We start from the raw sequence: 19,190 nt of genomic DNA, 5'->3' as shown, positions 1-19,190 counted from the left end.
ATGGTACTCACCAACAGTGTCACAGGAATCAGGTTCATGTTTTATCCCACTAACAAAGTTTATATGTAACAGAAACATTTAGGCCTTTAGGCAAGTATTTTCTGTTTGGAGCAGAAACTCTACTAAAGTAAGACTCATGTAGTGGGAAACTATTAATTTGATTTCAACTAAATTATATTTACAACTAAAGTATGTTTATGGTCACTAGTTTTATAGGGTCAGTTTGCATGATGTCCATAGCCATCAAATTTTGTTGTTCCTTCTCTCTGCTTCTTTTCTAGTGCCCTAGAAAGTCGCTCAGTATTAATCCCAAACAAGGACAGGAATGCTATTTTACAAATCCTTTTGTCACAGTCCTGAACTAAAACGTGGTACTTGTATGTGTTCTGTCTCCTGCTTTCATTTCTGTTAGCACCATACCTTTCCAAAACACCTTTCACTATGACACACCCATTAAGGAATGCATTTTGTGTGCAAAAATCAACAATATCCCAGAACTCTTGAACACTGCTTCACATTCTGCTTCTCTAAGTCATTCATAATACTTATGTTCACAACCACATGGCAGAACTTGTTTATGTTCCTTGTCTTGCTTGCCGGTGCTACCTACATACTCTTCTCCTGTATTCCTTTTCTGTTTTTTAATGTTTCTTGCCCATGAATTTACATTTCTTGTTCTTTCTCTTGCACAATTTCCTGAATTTTTCATGTTAATTTTGTAATTTTCAGTGTTTCTTTAGTTATCATTATCTCTAACGTCAGCTATCTTTGTTGTTGTTGTTGTTGTTTGTTGTTTTTGTTACATGGGACTTGGTTCTCACTTTTCATTGACTTTCTGAGGTTGGAGCACTGCTGCACTCAGAGAACTGAAATATTTTTAGGGCAAAGATTAAAGGCTTTGTAGCAACATACATATTACGAATTGGACTAACCATGTGGTAGGAGAATGGTTCATCCAAATGGCAACAGATGGAGCCTAATTTTAATTTTCACATCGGAAAGGATTAGACCACAGTTGCGCTGCCCCCTCAATTATACTGTCCTGGCAGCATTGTATAATGTGAGTTATTTGTGTAAGGAGATTAAGATTACAACTGTAAAATCTTTTTATGTTGCCTTTATATAAATATAATATAATGTTTGAAAGTTTTAATGTGAACTACCTACACCATCTCTCTTGTTCAATACACATGAGGTGGCGCTTTGATGTCCGTTCATTGATTTATTTATTTTGAACATACTGTACATCTTACTTCTTCATAGATACATAGACATTCTCTTATGGTTAACAAGGAATTATAAAGATAAATATTTCATAATATAAAAAAATTTTTAGAAATTGCTTTTTAAATATTAAAAAAAATATAAAATTCTTTCTATGCACTAATTTGGATCATTCTCAGTACAATTTCATTGTGAACATGTAAGCAGATTTATATTTGTGCCTAGGCTTTATACAAAATGTTGTATTTCAGTTTGTGGTGCCACCTGGTGGCTGACTGCAATATGTAGGATCTGCATTCTGTATGCAGCTTTTAAGCAAGCATGAGCATGTATATTTGGTGCATTGTGTATGATTTTTATATGATTGTTTTACGTTTGACATGCATATACAGGGTGTTACAAAAAGGTACGGCCAAACTTTCAGGAAACATTCCTCACACATAAATAATGAAAAGATGTTATGTGGACATGTGTCCAGAAACACTTAATTTCCATGTTAGAGCTCATTTTAGTTTCGTCAGTATGTACTGTACTTCCTCGATTCACCACCAGTTGGCCCAATTGAAGGAAGGTAATGTTAACTTCGGTGCTTGTGTTGACATGCGACTCATTGCTCTACAGCACTAGCATCAAGCACATCAGTACATAGCATCAACAGGTAGTGTTCATCACGAACGTGGTTTTGCAGTCAGTGCAATGTTTACAAATGCGGAGTTGGCAGACGCCCATTTGATGTATGGATTAGCACAGGGCAATAGACGTGGCGCGGTACGTTTGTATAGAGACAGATTTCCAGAACGAATGTGTCCCAACAGGGAGACATTCGAAGCAATTGATTGGTGTCTTAGGGAGCACGGAACATTCCAGCCTATGACTCGCAACTGGGGAAGACCTAGAATGACGAGGATACCTGCAATGGACGAGGCAATTCTTCGTGCAGTTGACGATAACCCTAATGTCAGCGTCAGAGAACTTGCTGCTGTACAAGGTAACGTTGGTCACGTCACTGTATGGAGAGTGCTACGGGAGAACCAGTTGTTTCCGTACCATGTACAGCGTGTGCAGGCACTATCCGCAGCTGATTGGCCTGACGGGTACACTTCTGCGAATGGTTCATCCCACAATGTGTCAATCCTCATTTCAGTGCAAATGTTCTCTTTACTGATGAGGCTTCATTCCAATGTGATCAAATTGTAAATTTTCACAATCAACATGTGTGGGCTGACAAGAATCCGCACACAATTGTGCAATCACATCATCAACACAGATTTTCTGTGAACGTTTGGGCAGATATTGTTGGTGATGTCTTGATTGGGCCCCAAGTTCTTCCACCTACACTCAATGGAGCATGTTATCATGATTTCATACAGGATACTCTACCTGTGCTGCTAGAACATGTGACTTTACAAGTACGACACAACATGTGGTTCATGCACAATGAAGCGCCTACACATTTCAGTCGAAGTGTTTGTACGCTTCTCAACAACAGATTCGGTGACCGATGGATTGGTAGAGGGGGACCAATTCCATGGCCTCCATGCTCTCCTGACCTCAATCCTCTTGACTTTCATTTATGGGGGCATTTGAATGCTCTTGTCTACGCAACCCCGGTACCAAATGTAGAGACTCTTCGTGCTCGTATTGTGGACGGCTGTGATACAATATGCCATTCTCCAGGGCTGCATCAGTGCATCATGGATTCCATGCGATGGAGGGTGGATGCACGTATCCTCCCTAACCGAGGGGATTTTGAACATTTCCTGTAACAAAGCGTTTGAAGTCACGCTGGTACGTTCTGTTGCTGTGTGTTTCCATTCCATGATTAATGTGATTTGAAGAGAAGTAATAAACTGAGCTCTAACATGGAAAGTAAGCGTTTCCGGACACATGTCCACATAACATATTTTCTTTCTTTGTGTGTGAGGAATGTTTCCTGAAAGTTTGGCCGTACCTTTTTGTAACACCCTGTATAATATCTCATGTATGTTCTTTGAATGTCTGTTTATTATGTGATACAAATTATTGTACACCTGGATGAGATGCTTCGAAGTCTAGTGCATGAGGCACACTATGCATACATATTATGTTAAAAATGTTATGTAGATATCTCACACCTAGTTTTTGTGCTTATTTGGTCTATGGTCTGCAGGTCTGAAAAATGGCAATATAGTTTTGCCAAAACAAGTAATCTGAACAAATGCTCTACCATACCAGTGTAGATTGCCTCCTCCCCCCCCCCCCCCCCCCCCCCAAGTGGAATAACATGAAGCATATATAGGGCGGGGCAAATAAAAGTGGCCGGGAGAACAGAGTTCCAGGGTACAAAGACACACAGCATAGCAGAGGAAATACAGTAATAACCTGACGATAGAATATGCTGAAAGTGACCACTATTCATCTCTTGGCAATTTTAATCCCTGGTCAACAAGTTGCTGGAAGTGGATCGAAGCTGGACTGCTGAAATTGCTGCAATCTCATCCAAAGAGTTCTGCTGCAGTTGTTGAAGACTGAGGGTTGTAGTGATACACCTTAGACATGAAGGGTCCCCACATGAAGTAATCACACACTGACAGATCAGGTTACCAGGATGGTCAGCTACAGCCGCGACCAGAGCAACCTCTGCTAGCATCTCTGTCAGGTGTGAAGATTGTCTAAATATGCTCTAAAGGTCAAATGGCTGTACGGGCAGTTGCTCCATCCTGTTGGGATGTGGTTATATGCATACATTCACGTTGAATCTTATCCACTTGTGCAGACCACTTTTATTTGTCTCACCCTGTACAATCTTTCTCATGTGACTTTCTGGTGCCATGCTGTTTTGCCTTAGGGGTAATTCATTACTTTTTGTCCCACGACTTGACTTTGGTATACATATCTTACTACTTTTTCCTTCACCATCCTGTGATGTACACTGTTTTTATCCATATTTTGTGAAGGACTTACCCTCTTATTCACAGATCCTATTTCCATTCATTTTCATTTTCTTTGCAGTGTGGCTCACAGACACTCTCAAAACATGGCTGCTTTCATTACATATCACTTTTTTGGGTTGTCTAATAATTAGTTTTTGTTACTCAGCCCACGTGTTTACTAAAAATTTGCAGTATTGCTCCACCTACCACCAGTGGAATACTTTGACCCTGTGTTTTGCTTTCCCTCACATGATAATTAATCACAACCTTTTGCTTCCTCAGGAAGTTGCTTCCTACTATACCATAATTAATATCTGATCCTCTCCCTGTGAAATGGAGCTTGTGCTTCATTGGCACTTTCTCTGTTATTAGTAATTGCAAATTCAGGTTTCCCAGTGTGTGTACTGTACCTTGTCATGCCCTTTATTCTACAGATATCTACCCTGCTAGCTACTACTTCTTTTGTGAGACTCTATTCCGGTATAATGCTTATATGGGTCCTGGTGTCTATTAATAACCATAACTCCCTTCCTAATTTGTAACAATATGCCATCATAATTTTGGTCTTTTCTTTGCAGTCTATGACTAACTTTTGGCCATTTTGTTGTTGTAACATCTGACTGCTTCATGTTCCGCACTCTTAGTTTCCCTTTTTACTTCTGGATATGATCCCAAATTTCTCATTGCACTGGGGTCTATTGTGCCCATATTGGATGCACGTGTGACACCTAGGTGTTTTACGATTCAGTGCTTGATGCCCACACATTTTGGACTTTCCACAAATGATTATTCTTTTACATTGACCACTGGTGTGCCCTTGTTTATTGTAGTGATAAAAGAAGTTCTGAGAGCACTTCACTTCTTCCTTCTTCATGGATTTTGCTACCTGTCATACCCTTGTAGTTCCCTTTGGCTTCCCACTGTTTCTAGCCATGTCACCTATCTGCTCACAGTTATAACGTATTCCTCCCGTGTTATTCCAAATGTCAACTATCTGATGAGACACTCAGGAACCGGCCCTTTTCACTTGTGGACAATAGCACGCTTTCCTCTTGCAGCGCTACGTAAAATGTGTCATCTAAGCTAATGGTTCACCCTGGCTTGGCGTAAGTGTCTGAATCCTGTCACTTACTGTGCTCTGTATGAATTAAGTCCATCCTAGTGTGCATACCAGTTCTAATACACTTTGCAGTTGTGCCACCTCTGTCACTCTGGTGGCTGCCTCTTTGAATAATTTTTATAATTTATCCATTTGATTAGCCCATGATGCTATTGCTTCCCCTACATGTTGCATGGCCTGAAACACCCTACAGGCATAATAGTCCATGGTGCACTTACATGAATAATTTTCTTCCAAGACTGTGTCCACTTGATATCAGTTCTTAGCTCTCTCCAGGACAGTTAAATTTGCCTTAGCTTCTCCTGTAATATAAGACTTCGTGTATTGAAATAGTGGTGGTTTATCATCTGTTTGGACTATTTCAAACACCACATCCACATTCTCAATGAACTCCTTAAGTTTGGACTTTCCCATACTAAATGACCAATTTACTAATAAAAGAACATCCTTTGCACTGATGCCTCCAACATCTGAACTACTGGTTGAAGTCATGTTATGCTAATACAGTGTTATACACAGAGTCCTAAAACTATTGCTGTTGTCACTTACCTGAACCCTGTGTGTTTATGGTGCTATAGTTCTGATGGTTTCCCTTGTAGTTTGTTCTACAAGTATTTGTTCCTATGCTGGGCTCTTCTGCAACTTTTCCAGCCTAGACAAGTTCACCAAGTATCTGCTGGGCTTTCAGGATGGTGTCTCCTTCTTTTCTCCTGTTCCACAGGCTTGTTCATCCATCTTCTTGCTGTTCACAGTTTGAGGGAGTGATTCTGACAGTCTACCAACATCTCCTCAGATATTCTGTCACCTGATCCCTACTTTGGAATGCCACTACACAACACACAACACACTCCACACACCTGACACCAGAAATTTTACATCACGTCCCAGCATAGGTCTTGTCACCAGCATTAGTCGAAGGTGTGGCCTGCGTGGCCCAATCAGAACAATGTGAGCTGAGTTCAACTAACCTACCTTCACCACAGTGAGGGAGAAAGTCTCCTAGGATACTTAGCACAGACGATTTTGTAATGGAGTGGAGAAGTTTGCTTAATTGAAAGTGGATAAGAGTGCAAACACTTAAGAGGTCAAGTTAAGAACACTTTATTTGCCGATAGTTCAGCCTTATCTGGAGAGGTGTCTTACAGTGGCTTTATATCTTTTCAAATCAATGAGTACACCCTACCACTGTTAGTTCTTCCCAGCAACTCCTGATTCCTCTCTTGTACCTTTTGCTATTAGTGGTGAGCGCTTTACTTGTAACTCGTTCTGACAATACGCAATTGAATACGTTAACCACAACCAAGGAAAAGTTCAAGACAGTGCTTGTTCTTTATATTCTGCCACACATAAAATATGAACTACTAATCATTGCTGTTATTAGAGACAAATTCTATGGAGCTTGTTCTTTTCTAAGACTGTAATGATTATGTGGAACTGTAATGAGTATTCTGTCACCTTCCAGACTACAAGAACTAATTTCCCCTTGTTCTGCATTCTATGTTGTTGTTTAAGATACACACTTCATTGATGACCATTCCCCTTCTCATCAAAGTTACTGTGCATTCTGTAGAAACTGAACTGACACTGACAGAGCATCTGGAGGGATTTGTCCACAGCTTGTGGTCTAGTGACTAGCATTGCTGCCTCTGGATCACAGGGTCCTGGGTTCGATTCCCAGCCAGGTTGAGGATTTTCTCTGCCCCAGGACTGGGTGTTTGTGTTGTCCTCATCATTTCTTCATCATCATTTGTGACAGTGGCTAGATTGGACTGTGTAAAAAATTGAGACTGTACAGGTGCTGATGACTGTGCAGTTGAGCGTCCTGCAAACCAATCATCATCATCATCATCATCATCATTGGAGGGGTTTGTGCATTGGCTCACACAAATGCTGTCATTGTTGGAAGCAATAGCAGTGTGTGTGCCTACTAGCACAGTGATCACTATTTGAATGTTTAATAACCTCCACGCGGGCCACTTATTTATCTTGAGATGAACACCTCAGTCCAACAACTCTGCCACCCTTTTTTCCAATTAGGTGATTTCAATGCCTACCACTCCACATGGGGAGTTACCACTTCGTCTGGTAGGAGCTTTCCGATTGACAAGCTCCTTTTCAACCTTGATTGGTATCTTCTCAATGACTGTACTCATGCCCACATCAGCTACTGACCTTACGATCTCTTCCTCCAATCTCGTGGCTTCACTACAATGATCTTTGAGACAGTTACCACTTTCCAATGATCCTATCACTTCCTCAACAACACCTGCCAGACCAGTTATCATGCTGGGAACTTCAAAGAGCCAACTTCCTGTTATATTCCTCTCTTCCTTTTGTCCCTCTCTTTCAGATTGCGTCTACAAGGTTGTGGGAGACGTCACTGACCTAATCACCCTCGCCACTGAAACTGCTATCCCCTTTCTACAGGCCCCTTCCACCACCAGCTGGTGTCATGGTGGACCAAACAGACCAACATCCTCACTTTTAAGAGATATTACATTAAGGCTCACTAATTCAACTCCTCTCTCAAACTCTCCATCCGAACAGGCCTTGAAAGGCCCAGTGCTACTGACCAGCCGTCGTGTCATCCTCAGCCCACAGGCATCACAGGATGCGGATATGGACGGCATGTGGTCAGCACACCTCTCTCCCAACTGTATGTCAGTTTACGAGATCGGAGCCGCTACTTCTCAATCAAGTAGCTCCTCAGTTTGCCTCACAAGGACTGAGTGCACCCCACTTGCCAACAGCACTCGGCATACCGTATAGTCACCCATCCAAGTGCTAGCCCAGCCCGATAGTGCTTAACTTCGGTGATCTGCCGGGAACTGGTGTTACCACTGTGGCACAGCCATTGGCTACTAATTCAACTCACTAATAAGTAATGGTGGGAACACTATGTCTCCTCCTCGGGAATGTATGCCTCTTCATCCCAGGTGCAGGCCAAGCTCTGTAGTCTTCTGGGCTGCCAAAAATAAAAAACTGTTCTTGATCTCTTCCTTCAGGGTTGTCTTTGTACTGTTTCTGCTGTGCACCTTGTGACCCACATTGTTACAGTGCCAATATCATCTTTTCCCTGGCTACCTTTTGAATGCACAAATGACAAACTGATGACATCTTCCTACATTTCACCCCTGCCGCGAATTATATAATGAATCTTCCACTGACAGGGAACTGCTTCAGGCTCTAGCCTCCTCACACAATACGTTCCCAGGCCCTGATTTGATTCATAATCAAATGATCCAACCTCTGAATGTTATTCAAAGGCTCCATCTCCTTGGCTCAAAGGCATCTTACCTTAACAATGGTGGTATAGTATCATTGTCCAAATCCTTAAGCCAAGCAGAAATACAATGTCCATCAACAGCCACCAAACAAGAAACTTCACCAGTGAGCCTGCAAATTACTTGAAGGGATGGTAACCTAACAATTATGCTGGAATTATGAATCTTGGGGCCTTTTGTCCCTCTATCAGTGTGGTTTCCAAAGCAGACAATCCACAACTGACCATCTGGTTAGGTTGGAAACGGCTCTCCAACAGGCTTTTCCTAAACATCAACACTTCACTGCAGTCATTTTTGATCTACATGGGGCATATGACACCACTAGGTGCCCTCAAATTTTACTTACCCTTCATGACTGTGGCTTTTGAGGCTCCCCAGTGGCTTCTATTCACAAGTTTTTATCCCACCAGTTGCTTCAGGTTAGAGCTGGTATGTCACTTGATTTCTCACAGATCCAAGAAAATGGAGGCTTGCAGTGCTCTGTGCTGAGTGTTACACTCTTCCTCATCACATCTTCACGACCAATAATCTAGTGACTTTCATCAGGCCTGAGGTCACGCCTGTACCGTATATCGATGACTCTTACATTTGCCAAGGAAAAATCACCAAACAGCCATATGTTTTCAGAAGTTACTTGCCAAATCATTGAAGTAAACACTCCAACAGAAATTCATAAAATCCTGATACTGATAGATCCAGTATGCAAGTATTGGTGCATCTGATAGTCTGTATATGGAGTGTATAGGGGATGGCATGCTGAAACTGATTGTCATGTAAATAAAGTAACTTCAGAAAACATATGGCCATTTGGCAATTTTTCTTGGTAAATATTTGACTGGCTGCTGTCTAGATTCCACAATGGATCAACAGAAACTTTTGCGTTTGGTTTAATTCCCACTCTGTAGCCTTGGCTGAACACCAGCTCCAAGGTGCTGAACAATCTCTGCTTGGATCCTATCCCATGGTTCCCAATCCTCTCCTGTGAAAACATGAGTCATGCATTTTTGTCATTGCACCATCCTAACCCACAACACTACTAGCATACCCAGCATTTGGATTGTTGCGCAGTCCCAATTTTTGAGATTGCTCTTTGAAAAAAGCTGACATGACTACTCCATATCTGTAAACTATAGACTAGTTGCATGCGGAAGTTTAACACATTTTGCTTCCTTGCCCACTCTGCTTGGGTTGCACATCACACTTCTCTGCCCCATATTTATTAGGCCCTGGTCTCATCCCAAATAGACTATGATTGCCAGGTTTATGGCTCAGTGGCACCTTCAGCTTTGAAACTAGTGGATCCAGTCCATCTCTGTGGGGAGGGTGGGTGGGTAGGTAGGTAGGTAGGTAGGTAGGTAGGTAGGTAGGTAGGTAGGTAGGTAGGTAGGGACCAAATAGCGATGTCATCAGTCCCATTGGATTAGGGAAGCATGGGGAAAGAAGTTGGCCATGCCCTTTTAAAGGAACCATCCCAGCATTTGCCTGAAATGATGTAGGGAAACTACGGAAAACCTAAACCAGGATAGCTGGACACAGGTTTGAGCCATCTTTCTTCCAAATGTGAGTCCAGTGTGCTGAGCACTGCGCCACTGCAGAGTAAGACTGGCCACTGGTGCTTTCTGGAATAGTCCTCATCAAAATGTGGAGCTACCCTATTCATTTCTGCTTGTATCAAGTCTTCTTCACTTATGCAGTCACCATCCAAAAATTTCCTAATCATCCAACTTATCAAATTATTTCTGCATACAAAGTAAATCTACTCCCTGACACCCACCCTTAGTTGGGATTACCAGCTGGAATGCACCTTGATGCCCTTTTCCGGGACCTTCACCTAACCTTAGAATGTGCTCTCTGTGTTTTCCAGCACACTCTCTCTTGGTTGGTAGCCAGACTGTGAATTAGGACCAATGTATTACAAGGTTCAAAAGGTTGTCACTCCCATAACCTGTTGGTGTCCACTCCTCTCAGTTCTTCAGGAGCACTAGGTGCTACTATCACTTATACTGGTGTCTCTAAAATCATTGATAGGATGGTATAAGCTTTTACATATCCCACCAGTCAGGAATAACATTTGATGAGTGTTTTTGCAATAGAGCTGACAGCCAATAACAGACCATTTATTTTGTTAATTCAACCTCCCTCGGCCACATTTTAATGTGTGGTGGCTCAGTGAGCAGTCTCCAGGCCACTGATCAATGTTACTTGTCATCCTGTAATATCTGCTATTCATGATTTTCTTTTTAATCTCAGTCATATTGCCTGCTCAGATGTCTATCTCTGGGTCACAAGTCATGTGGGTATCCCAGGGAATTAACTAGCTGAGCGTTTGACTGGCGAAGTGATTCCTCATCCCACATTCACTTTGATGATGCCAGGTGTGGATTTGAATGTGCAAATAAAACCTCTCTTCACTTGTAGATAAAGCAAGATTTGGTAGACTACTGGCACCATACAACAAACTCTGCTCTATGAAGGAGAGTACTGCTGCATGCCACCACTCATTCCATATTTCCCAGAAGGAATCCACCATCCTCTTGTCATCTCCACATCGGTCATACCAGGTTAACCAACAGTTTTATGCTGTGTATTGAGCCACCCCCACATTGTGATTTTGGACTCTTGCAGACAGGAGCTCATATCCCGGTGGAATGTCCCTCCCCCTGGCTCTCAATGTTAAGTGTCGTCTTCCAGGTACTTTACCTCTAATCCTTGAGGACAATGCATGGACAGTTGAAATGGTTCTGTTTTCTCCATGAAAGTGTTTTTTATTCTCAAGTGTAACATTTTAAACCACCTTCAGTGTGTAGGTGAGATGGCTGGTGTTTGGGAATCTTCTGCCACATCCTGTGTTTGGGGGGGGGGGGGGGGGGGGTGCTTCTTTTGCTTGCATCTGCCAGAACAAAATTAATGTATTTTTGTACAAAGTTTGATATACCATTATTAAAAATATCTGTGGAACAGAACACTGATAACATCTTTTGCAAGATTTTTACAGCTCCTGGATCAAGTACTAGCCTCTGTAGAGACCACAGTCTGCCAAGATTAGCACAGTTAAAAACTGAACAACATCACATGCTGCAACTTCATCAACAGTTGTGGAAACAAATGTCTTGGTGTCCCCCCCCCCCCCCCCCCCCCCCCAGAGAGTCTTAACTTTCATTAGGCTTTTGAGTTTTTCCATGCACACACTTTTGTAGAAGTTCTGGATCTACTAAACACCAAAATATTCCCCACATTGTGAATACATAAAACTGGGAAAAAAACCACAGGAATACATAATACGAGGAAATACAGAGCAACAAAAGGGCATATTCCTGTGCAAACTTTTGTTAATTATTGTTTTTAGCACACTTAGGAGTGGAATTGGAATGCAGTATTCAGGAATTAAAATTTCAATACCACATAGTAAATGAAGATCCACTAAAAATTTGTTCACACTTTTGCATATTCATACTATAATGGATCAGAGGAAGAAGGACAGCTCATGTCACATGCAGAGCCCTGGAGGACACTTGCCTTTCCCCACACAGCTACTGCTGTGATTATTTCTCTCAATTTTCTTTTTTATTAATAGGCCAACTGATGTTTTTAGCCTTCTCACTTTTACTATTATGAATCTCCTGAGTAGAAAGCATTATTTACTCCATAACTGTCTTTCGTCTTAATAGGATTGGTAGGATGTTGGATGCGGGACTGGTTTTTTTTGTCACTGATGAGCCCTAGGGGGCCCCTCAGTCTACTCTGACCTGCATACAAGACCAATCCCTGTGCTTTTACTTTTCTGTAAAAGTGTACTCTGGTATCAATATTTCCTTCAGTGCCTCAATTTCACCACTCCTACGTACTTTCATTATCCGATCACATTTCTGTTGGATGCCACTAACTTGAGATGAACTACCTCTTGACGAAGAGACTGGTGTCCTTGCTGTGTAGTCTCTTAACCCTCAACCAACCAGCCACTATGATCTTTGTAACAGTGATCTCTTTCCGGTAGTCCTTTCTTTCCTATTCCATCTCTAAAAACTGACTCACCCTTCGGGCATTCAAGAAGGCGTACCGGCAGTCCTGCGTTTCGAACATCACTTGTGCCTCATCTTTGAGATGTGTTACTGACACCGTTGATGTAGTTAACCCATTCTCGAAGTTGTTTCATGGTGGTCTAATGAAATTGCGAAGATGATCTGAGACTGTTGGCAAATTCTTTACAATTAAAACACCCTCTCTCAATGGTCAGTCTCGTAATCTTAAAATGGTTGTGGGAAAAGGCCCATTTTTTAATTAAACATCAAAAGAAAGAATGCTGAGAAAGATAGATATTTTCCTCAATGCCACCATCTCATTGCAGTTTCCAACTTTCGTAAAGCTACGGCTCTGCAGCACTGCCTGGTGCCATTATATCTTGACCACACTATGCAGCTGGGACTTCTGTAGCACTTAACTGCTATTTATCTATAACTTATTTTCTTACTGATTGCACTGGATTAGATTCTGAACATACCTCAGCTCACCACAGTTGCAGGAGAGTGGTGTATCCCAGTTTCAGTATCACAATTGTGTTTATAGCTCTGAATGGACTTGTGGACACCATGGGACTCATGGTTACTCTTGCCCTCTATGAAAATGACTCGTGTATTTGGTACAGATATCAGTTCATGAACTCCATCCTGTATGTGGTCTCGATTACAAATGAGCAACGCTTTCCCAAAATTTTCCCACTAAACCAAAGTCGGCCACTTGACCTTCCTGCTGCAATCCCTACATGATTGTTCCATTGCATATTTCATTGCAGTGTTACACCCAGATATTTAAATGATGTGACTGAATCAAGCAGGACACACTTTAGTGCTGTATCCGAACACTGCGAATTTGTATTAACTTCAAGGCACCATAAAAAGGGCCAAGTCTTAGGCCCAGGGCCATGGTTTTCATTTCTCCTCCTCCCCTGTCCACCATCCACCACCACAACATAGGTTAGAAATTTTTGCTGCCACAACATGATCCACTTGGACATTTCCCTGGGGGCCCAGTCTTTTGAAGTAGTTGTGCAATTCCACTTCATTGACCTACTTGTTAATGCTAAAATTGTTCCGCATCTGATGACTCAAATTAAACTGCATGTAGAAACTGAATGGTCATTAATTTCTTAGCCATACCTCTTTGAGTGCAGATGATTCCACGCTATTGCACTTCCATAGGGCTCTAGCTAGTTTCATTGCAATTGGACTAGGAGTGCCACTTATGATTCGGCAGCACTATCAGCATTGTGACTGCTAGCTCACATTCATGACTGTGAGGAAGATTTGCCACAAGCACTTTTCTAACAATTCTATTATGCTTTTAGTTGAGTCTGGGGTCTTACCCCTATGGTTTTGGCATGGCCTACTATGTCAGCCAGTGCCCTAACCACCTCAACAATTGTACTCTTTTCCCTCCTCAGGAGTTGCAACCCCGACACTCCACCTTGAGTAGGACTTCAAATTGGAATTCGACTGTATGTAGTAGAGATCTTTTGCTCCCACTTTACCATCCACTGGATCACTTCATACACCCCCACCTCTTATGCATGCTGACCAAAGGTTCAGCTAGATCTATCCCAATGTCCTATAACTTCGATTTACCTCATTTCCATAAGGTCATCTTTCTCTCTGTTATCCACAAGTACCAAAATGATATACACCAATGGTTTTAAAAATACCAGGAGGACAGGATACACTTTCATGTCCACTAATGACTATGAACTAAATACCAAGTGAGATGGTATAGTGGTTAGCACACTAGACTCGCATTCAGGAGGACAAAGTTTCAGTTCCATTTTTGGCCATGCAGATTTCACTAACAGGCACATGACAGGATAGTTCCTTTGAAAGGACACAGCCAGTTTCCTTCCCCATTCCTGAGCTTGTGCCAGGTTTTTTATGACCTCATTGTTGATGAAACATTGAATTCTCATAGGCTCGTACTGTTAAATAAAGAAAGTTGTTTTAGAACATCAGGTTATTACAGGAGTATGTAGAAATTTTTAGATACATAGCTGTCATAGGTGGCATGCTGTCATAATCAAGAGGTACAGGGATTTACACAAACTATGGAATGAAACACCAGTAGATAACATTTTTTATATATTTTCGTAATTATCTGCCATGCACTGTGCATCAAAACTATTGTGGACAGTCCGGCTTAAAACTGGCCTGGCAGTGGCTCTTAAATACATAAACAACAAACATACAGTATACATAAGTGCCATCAGTACATTTACAGATTTACAAGGCCTGGCTAAAATGTATCAGACATTTGGCCAGAAAAAATATTTTGAATACCCGATGGGGTTGGGACCCTAATTCCCTTCAAAGTAGGCCCCTTGTGTTTGCACACACTTCGGCTACTGATCCTTCCACTGCTGGAAACACCTCTGGAAGTCTTCTTTTGGAATGGTGTTCAGCTCTGTCGTCATGTTCCGCATTATATCTTCTCTTCTCTACTCTCAAAACGGGATCCTTTCAGTGACATCTTCAATTTTGGAAACAACCAGAAGTCACAAGAAGCCATGTCTGGAGAGTAGGGCGGTTGGCGAACGGTTGTAATTCCCTGTGTCCAGAAGGTCCTGTGCAATGTCAAAACAGAGGTCTTTTTGTTCCAGTGACAACAACTTGGGCACAAATTTCGCAGCCACTCAGTGCATGTTCATCAAATCATCATGCAAAATTGCATGTGCAGAATCTTTACTCACTCCATCCTCTTGGGCAATCTCCCACACAGTCAAACAATAATCTGCCTTCACCAAATTTTGCACCCTCTCAACAACAGCTGCACTCAGAGCAGTTTGGGGCCTGCCAGAACACTGGTCACTCTCCGCTGACGTGCGGCCATTTTTGAATCAGTTGAACCACCGCTTAATTTGTGTTACATCCATCACATCTTCTCCAAACGCCTACTGAATCTTACAAATTGTTTTGCTTTGAGAACCAACAAGCTTTTGACAAAATTTGTTGCAGTATCTTTGCTCAAGATGTTCTGTTATCTTGAGAGAATTGATAATCCAATGAATACGTTGTGTAGCACCTCACTCAGTGACCGACAGACAGCAACTGACCCACTGGAAGACGAGGACAAAATTCATGCATGCGCATCAAAGTCTCTCTAACTTTACTGTGTACAGTGGCGCCACGCCGTTGTCTTGCATGGGAAAATCAAAGGTCGGATACTTTTTAGACAGACTTCGTATAATAAAGATTAAATATTCATGGAGTTTTAAGTGTGTTAACAAGGTCAGCACAAACAAAATACCTTAAGTAGTTAATGTTGTTGGATAGTAATTTTTTCCTATATGAAAGTATGATCATACCTAAAATTTCACAACCACTTTTGAAATATGAAAATTACAGATAAAATACTTAGGTAGAGCAATGGCCTTTATTTACAAATTCCAATTCCATACAGCTTGAAAATCATGTTAAATGTTGTGAATGTTTTAAATGTTTACATTTTGAATAATCGGCAATGTGGTTTTACATAGTTTTCTAGGGATTTCTACAGTACATATCTGCATAGTTTATTAAAAAACTGTGTTATACAAACTAACTACTGTTGTCTTACAACTACTAAATTGACTGAACTGAAATATGTATACAGAAAACGTATTTCAACCAAACTTGGTACACATATCACTTACTGCCCGGAAATTATCACTGTTGGCGTAAGAACCCAGAAAATTCATGCCAACAGAAACTGCCACTTTTGATTTTGTTAATGAAGCCTTGTCTGCAATAGACCAGAAGGAACACGTATCATCAGAATGAGCACATATTAGCAATATTTCAGGACCTCGCAAAGGCTTCTGGTGTAATGGACCACAATTTACTTCTTGAAAAATTGCAATATACAGGCTTGGCACACAAATGGGGAAGCATACCTGAAAAGCGGAGAACAGATAGTAGAAATCATGCATCAGGAAGAAAACACTATGTACAGCTACCAATCTAAAAGAAAATAAATTAAGTACAGTGTGCCCCAGGGTTCTATTTTGGGCGCAGTGTTGTTGATATTTGTCAATGACCTAGTCATCCAGCAACTCCTAAAATATATAACATTTATGGATGACACAAATGTATTTATGAAAGGCAAAACTGCTACAGAACAACAATATGAAATACAAAATTGTACCACACACATTGCAGAATGGTTCACCACTAACATTCTTATTGTTAACACGGAGAAAACTGTTGCAATGCACCATCATACCACACAAAACAAACATCCACTAATCCCCACCATAAATCTATTTAATAAACAATCATAAATTGTAAACTCACCAAAATTTCAAGGAATATGGGTTCAGGACAACATGAAGTGGAACACACACATCAATTATATAAGCAAGAAGCTGAGCACGTTATGCTACAGCACAAAAATACCTGTTAGGTATACAACAAAAGAAATGTTTAAAAAATGTGTATTTATGCCCAAGCAGAAGAACTGCTATGATATGGGATAATTTTTGGTGGGATTTCTCCAAAAAGCAGAAGCTGGTTCATAGCACACAAGAGGATTATTAGCACAACTGAAAATACTACCTGCAGAAACTTTTGCAAACTCATTTTAAAGCACTCCAGATACTACAACTGCCATGCCTATACATGCTTGAGGTAGGTGGTTACATACAGAAAATTTCAGTGGCTAAAAACAACTTAGTATGTACAAATCAAGCAGTCCATGCATATGACACCAGGCAAAAACTGCACCTTCACAGTGAGCATGCAAGCACAACTCTCCGACAAAATGTACCATCAAAAACTGATAAAAACTCTACAATAAACTTCCCCACAACATAAAGACAATAAAGGAAATACAAAAATTGAAAGGGCTCTAAAAACATTTGCAGGTGAGATGTCATTACACTGCAAATGAATATCCATTGACATAAATTTAAATTATTTCCTCTATCTTATTATGTATGAAAAATTGCTTTTTTATCTATTGGACTATATATTAGAGTGTACTATTATTTTATTGTATTTTATTCCAACAATTTACTGTATTGTATTATATGCTTAAAATTATTTATGTTGTTGAATCAAAAGTAAGCTATATCCTACATCAAAGAATTGGTGAATGGATGCTTAATAAAATAAAAAAAATGCACATACCTATCAACAAGGTGGGGGTGGAGGTGAAAAAGTAGTGTAGCCCACAAAGCACAAATACCTATACTTTGTCTGTTCATGATGCTGGATGACAAAGTGTAGGTATTTGTGCTTTGTGGGCTACACTACTTTTTCACCTCCATCCCCACCTTGTTGATAGGTATGTGCATTTTTTTATTTTATTAAGCATCCATTCACCATTCCACTGAATGTACCTACAAAATTATATTATTGTACAGCACATAATGCATGAGAACTTACATCATAACAACTGAGCTACATGAAAACAAAACTGCAGGGTGAAATCTGCAGAGATACAAGTGAAATATATGTATAAATATGAGTCAACTGACACACCTTCAGCTTATCTGCAAGTAATAACCAAATAGTTTTTATTAGGTACATGGAATTACATGAATCTATCTGGCACCAACAATTGCCAAGATTGAGTTAATAGTGAGGTATGAAAATTATTGTATTTTTCTTAAAACAGTGAAAGCAGCATTAGTAAGATAATGAAAATCCTCAATAACATAAGGTTAAAACAAAATACGTGACCATCATGTTTTGACCAGGAGGCTGGTTGAGAATGGCAAGATGAGTAAAGTTATATTAAAATGTTAAAAATTTTACTGAGCTCAGAATTGATATAAATTCGTGAGAGTTAAGGAATAATAATAGTAAACACTCAACAAGTGGAAGTGGAAAGTGGTGCAAATATAGGAAGGCGATCACAAACATTTAATATTATGTGTGAACAGGCGATGCAGTGACTCCACATATCCACCAGAGTGGATCACTAGGTAAGCTAAGAGGGGCTCATGAAGTCCATAAGAAAGTGCCAAGTGGTGGTGATGAGAGCAGAGAAGAAGTACAAAGACATATGAATACATAAAATAGAAGGGGAAATGCTTAAAATAAATACAAATAAAATAATAAGGAATACACAGGTTGAATCTTACATAAACAGTGATAATGATAAAGGTAAAACTAAACTATATATTAATTAAAAAGAAGGGGAACAAAGTAAAGTGGAATATATGAATATATAATGCTGTTATTATAAAGTAAACAAAATTAAATGCTCTGAACCTAGAGCTAATGACAGCATAAGGAAACTATTGAATAACAAAGTAAACGCCTGATAGCCGAAAGGAAAGAAGAGTGGAAGAATGGGGGGAGTGGAATAAGAAATAAAGAATTGGATATAAGGAATGAGGCAGGGTTGTGAAATAATGAATCTGTAGAGAAAGGTACACTCCTGGAAATTGAAATAAGAACACCGTGAATTCATTGTCCCAGGAAGGGGATACTTTATTGACACATTCCTGGGGTCAGATACATCACATGATCACACTGACAGAACCACAGGCACATAGACACAGGCAACAGAGCATGCACAATGTCGGCACTAGTACAGTGTATATCCACCTTTCGCAGCAATGCAGGCTGCTATTCTCCCATGGAGACGATCGTAGAGATGCTGGATGTAGTCCTGTGGAACGGCTTG

At 40.6% G+C, this 19,190-nt stretch overlaps 1 protein-coding gene and 1 pseudogene across 1 annotated transcript in view; one reads left to right on the top strand and one right to left on the bottom strand.

The window, feature by feature from the left end:
- Positions 1–19,190, top strand: part of LOC124555229 (glycine dehydrogenase (decarboxylating), mitochondrial) — a 316,302-nt gene that overhangs the window by 117,181 nt on the left and 179,931 nt on the right. The window lies entirely within an intron of this gene.
- Positions 7,998–8,115, bottom strand: LOC124557507 (annotated as a pseudogene).

Source organism: Schistocerca americana, chromosome X, assembly GCF_021461395.2.
Source record: "Schistocerca americana isolate TAMUIC-IGC-003095 chromosome X, iqSchAmer2.1, whole genome shotgun sequence".
Classification (NCBI taxonomy): domain Eukaryota; kingdom Metazoa; phylum Arthropoda; class Insecta; order Orthoptera; family Acrididae; genus Schistocerca; species Schistocerca americana.
This window is presented reverse-complemented; position numbering and strand designations above follow the sequence as displayed.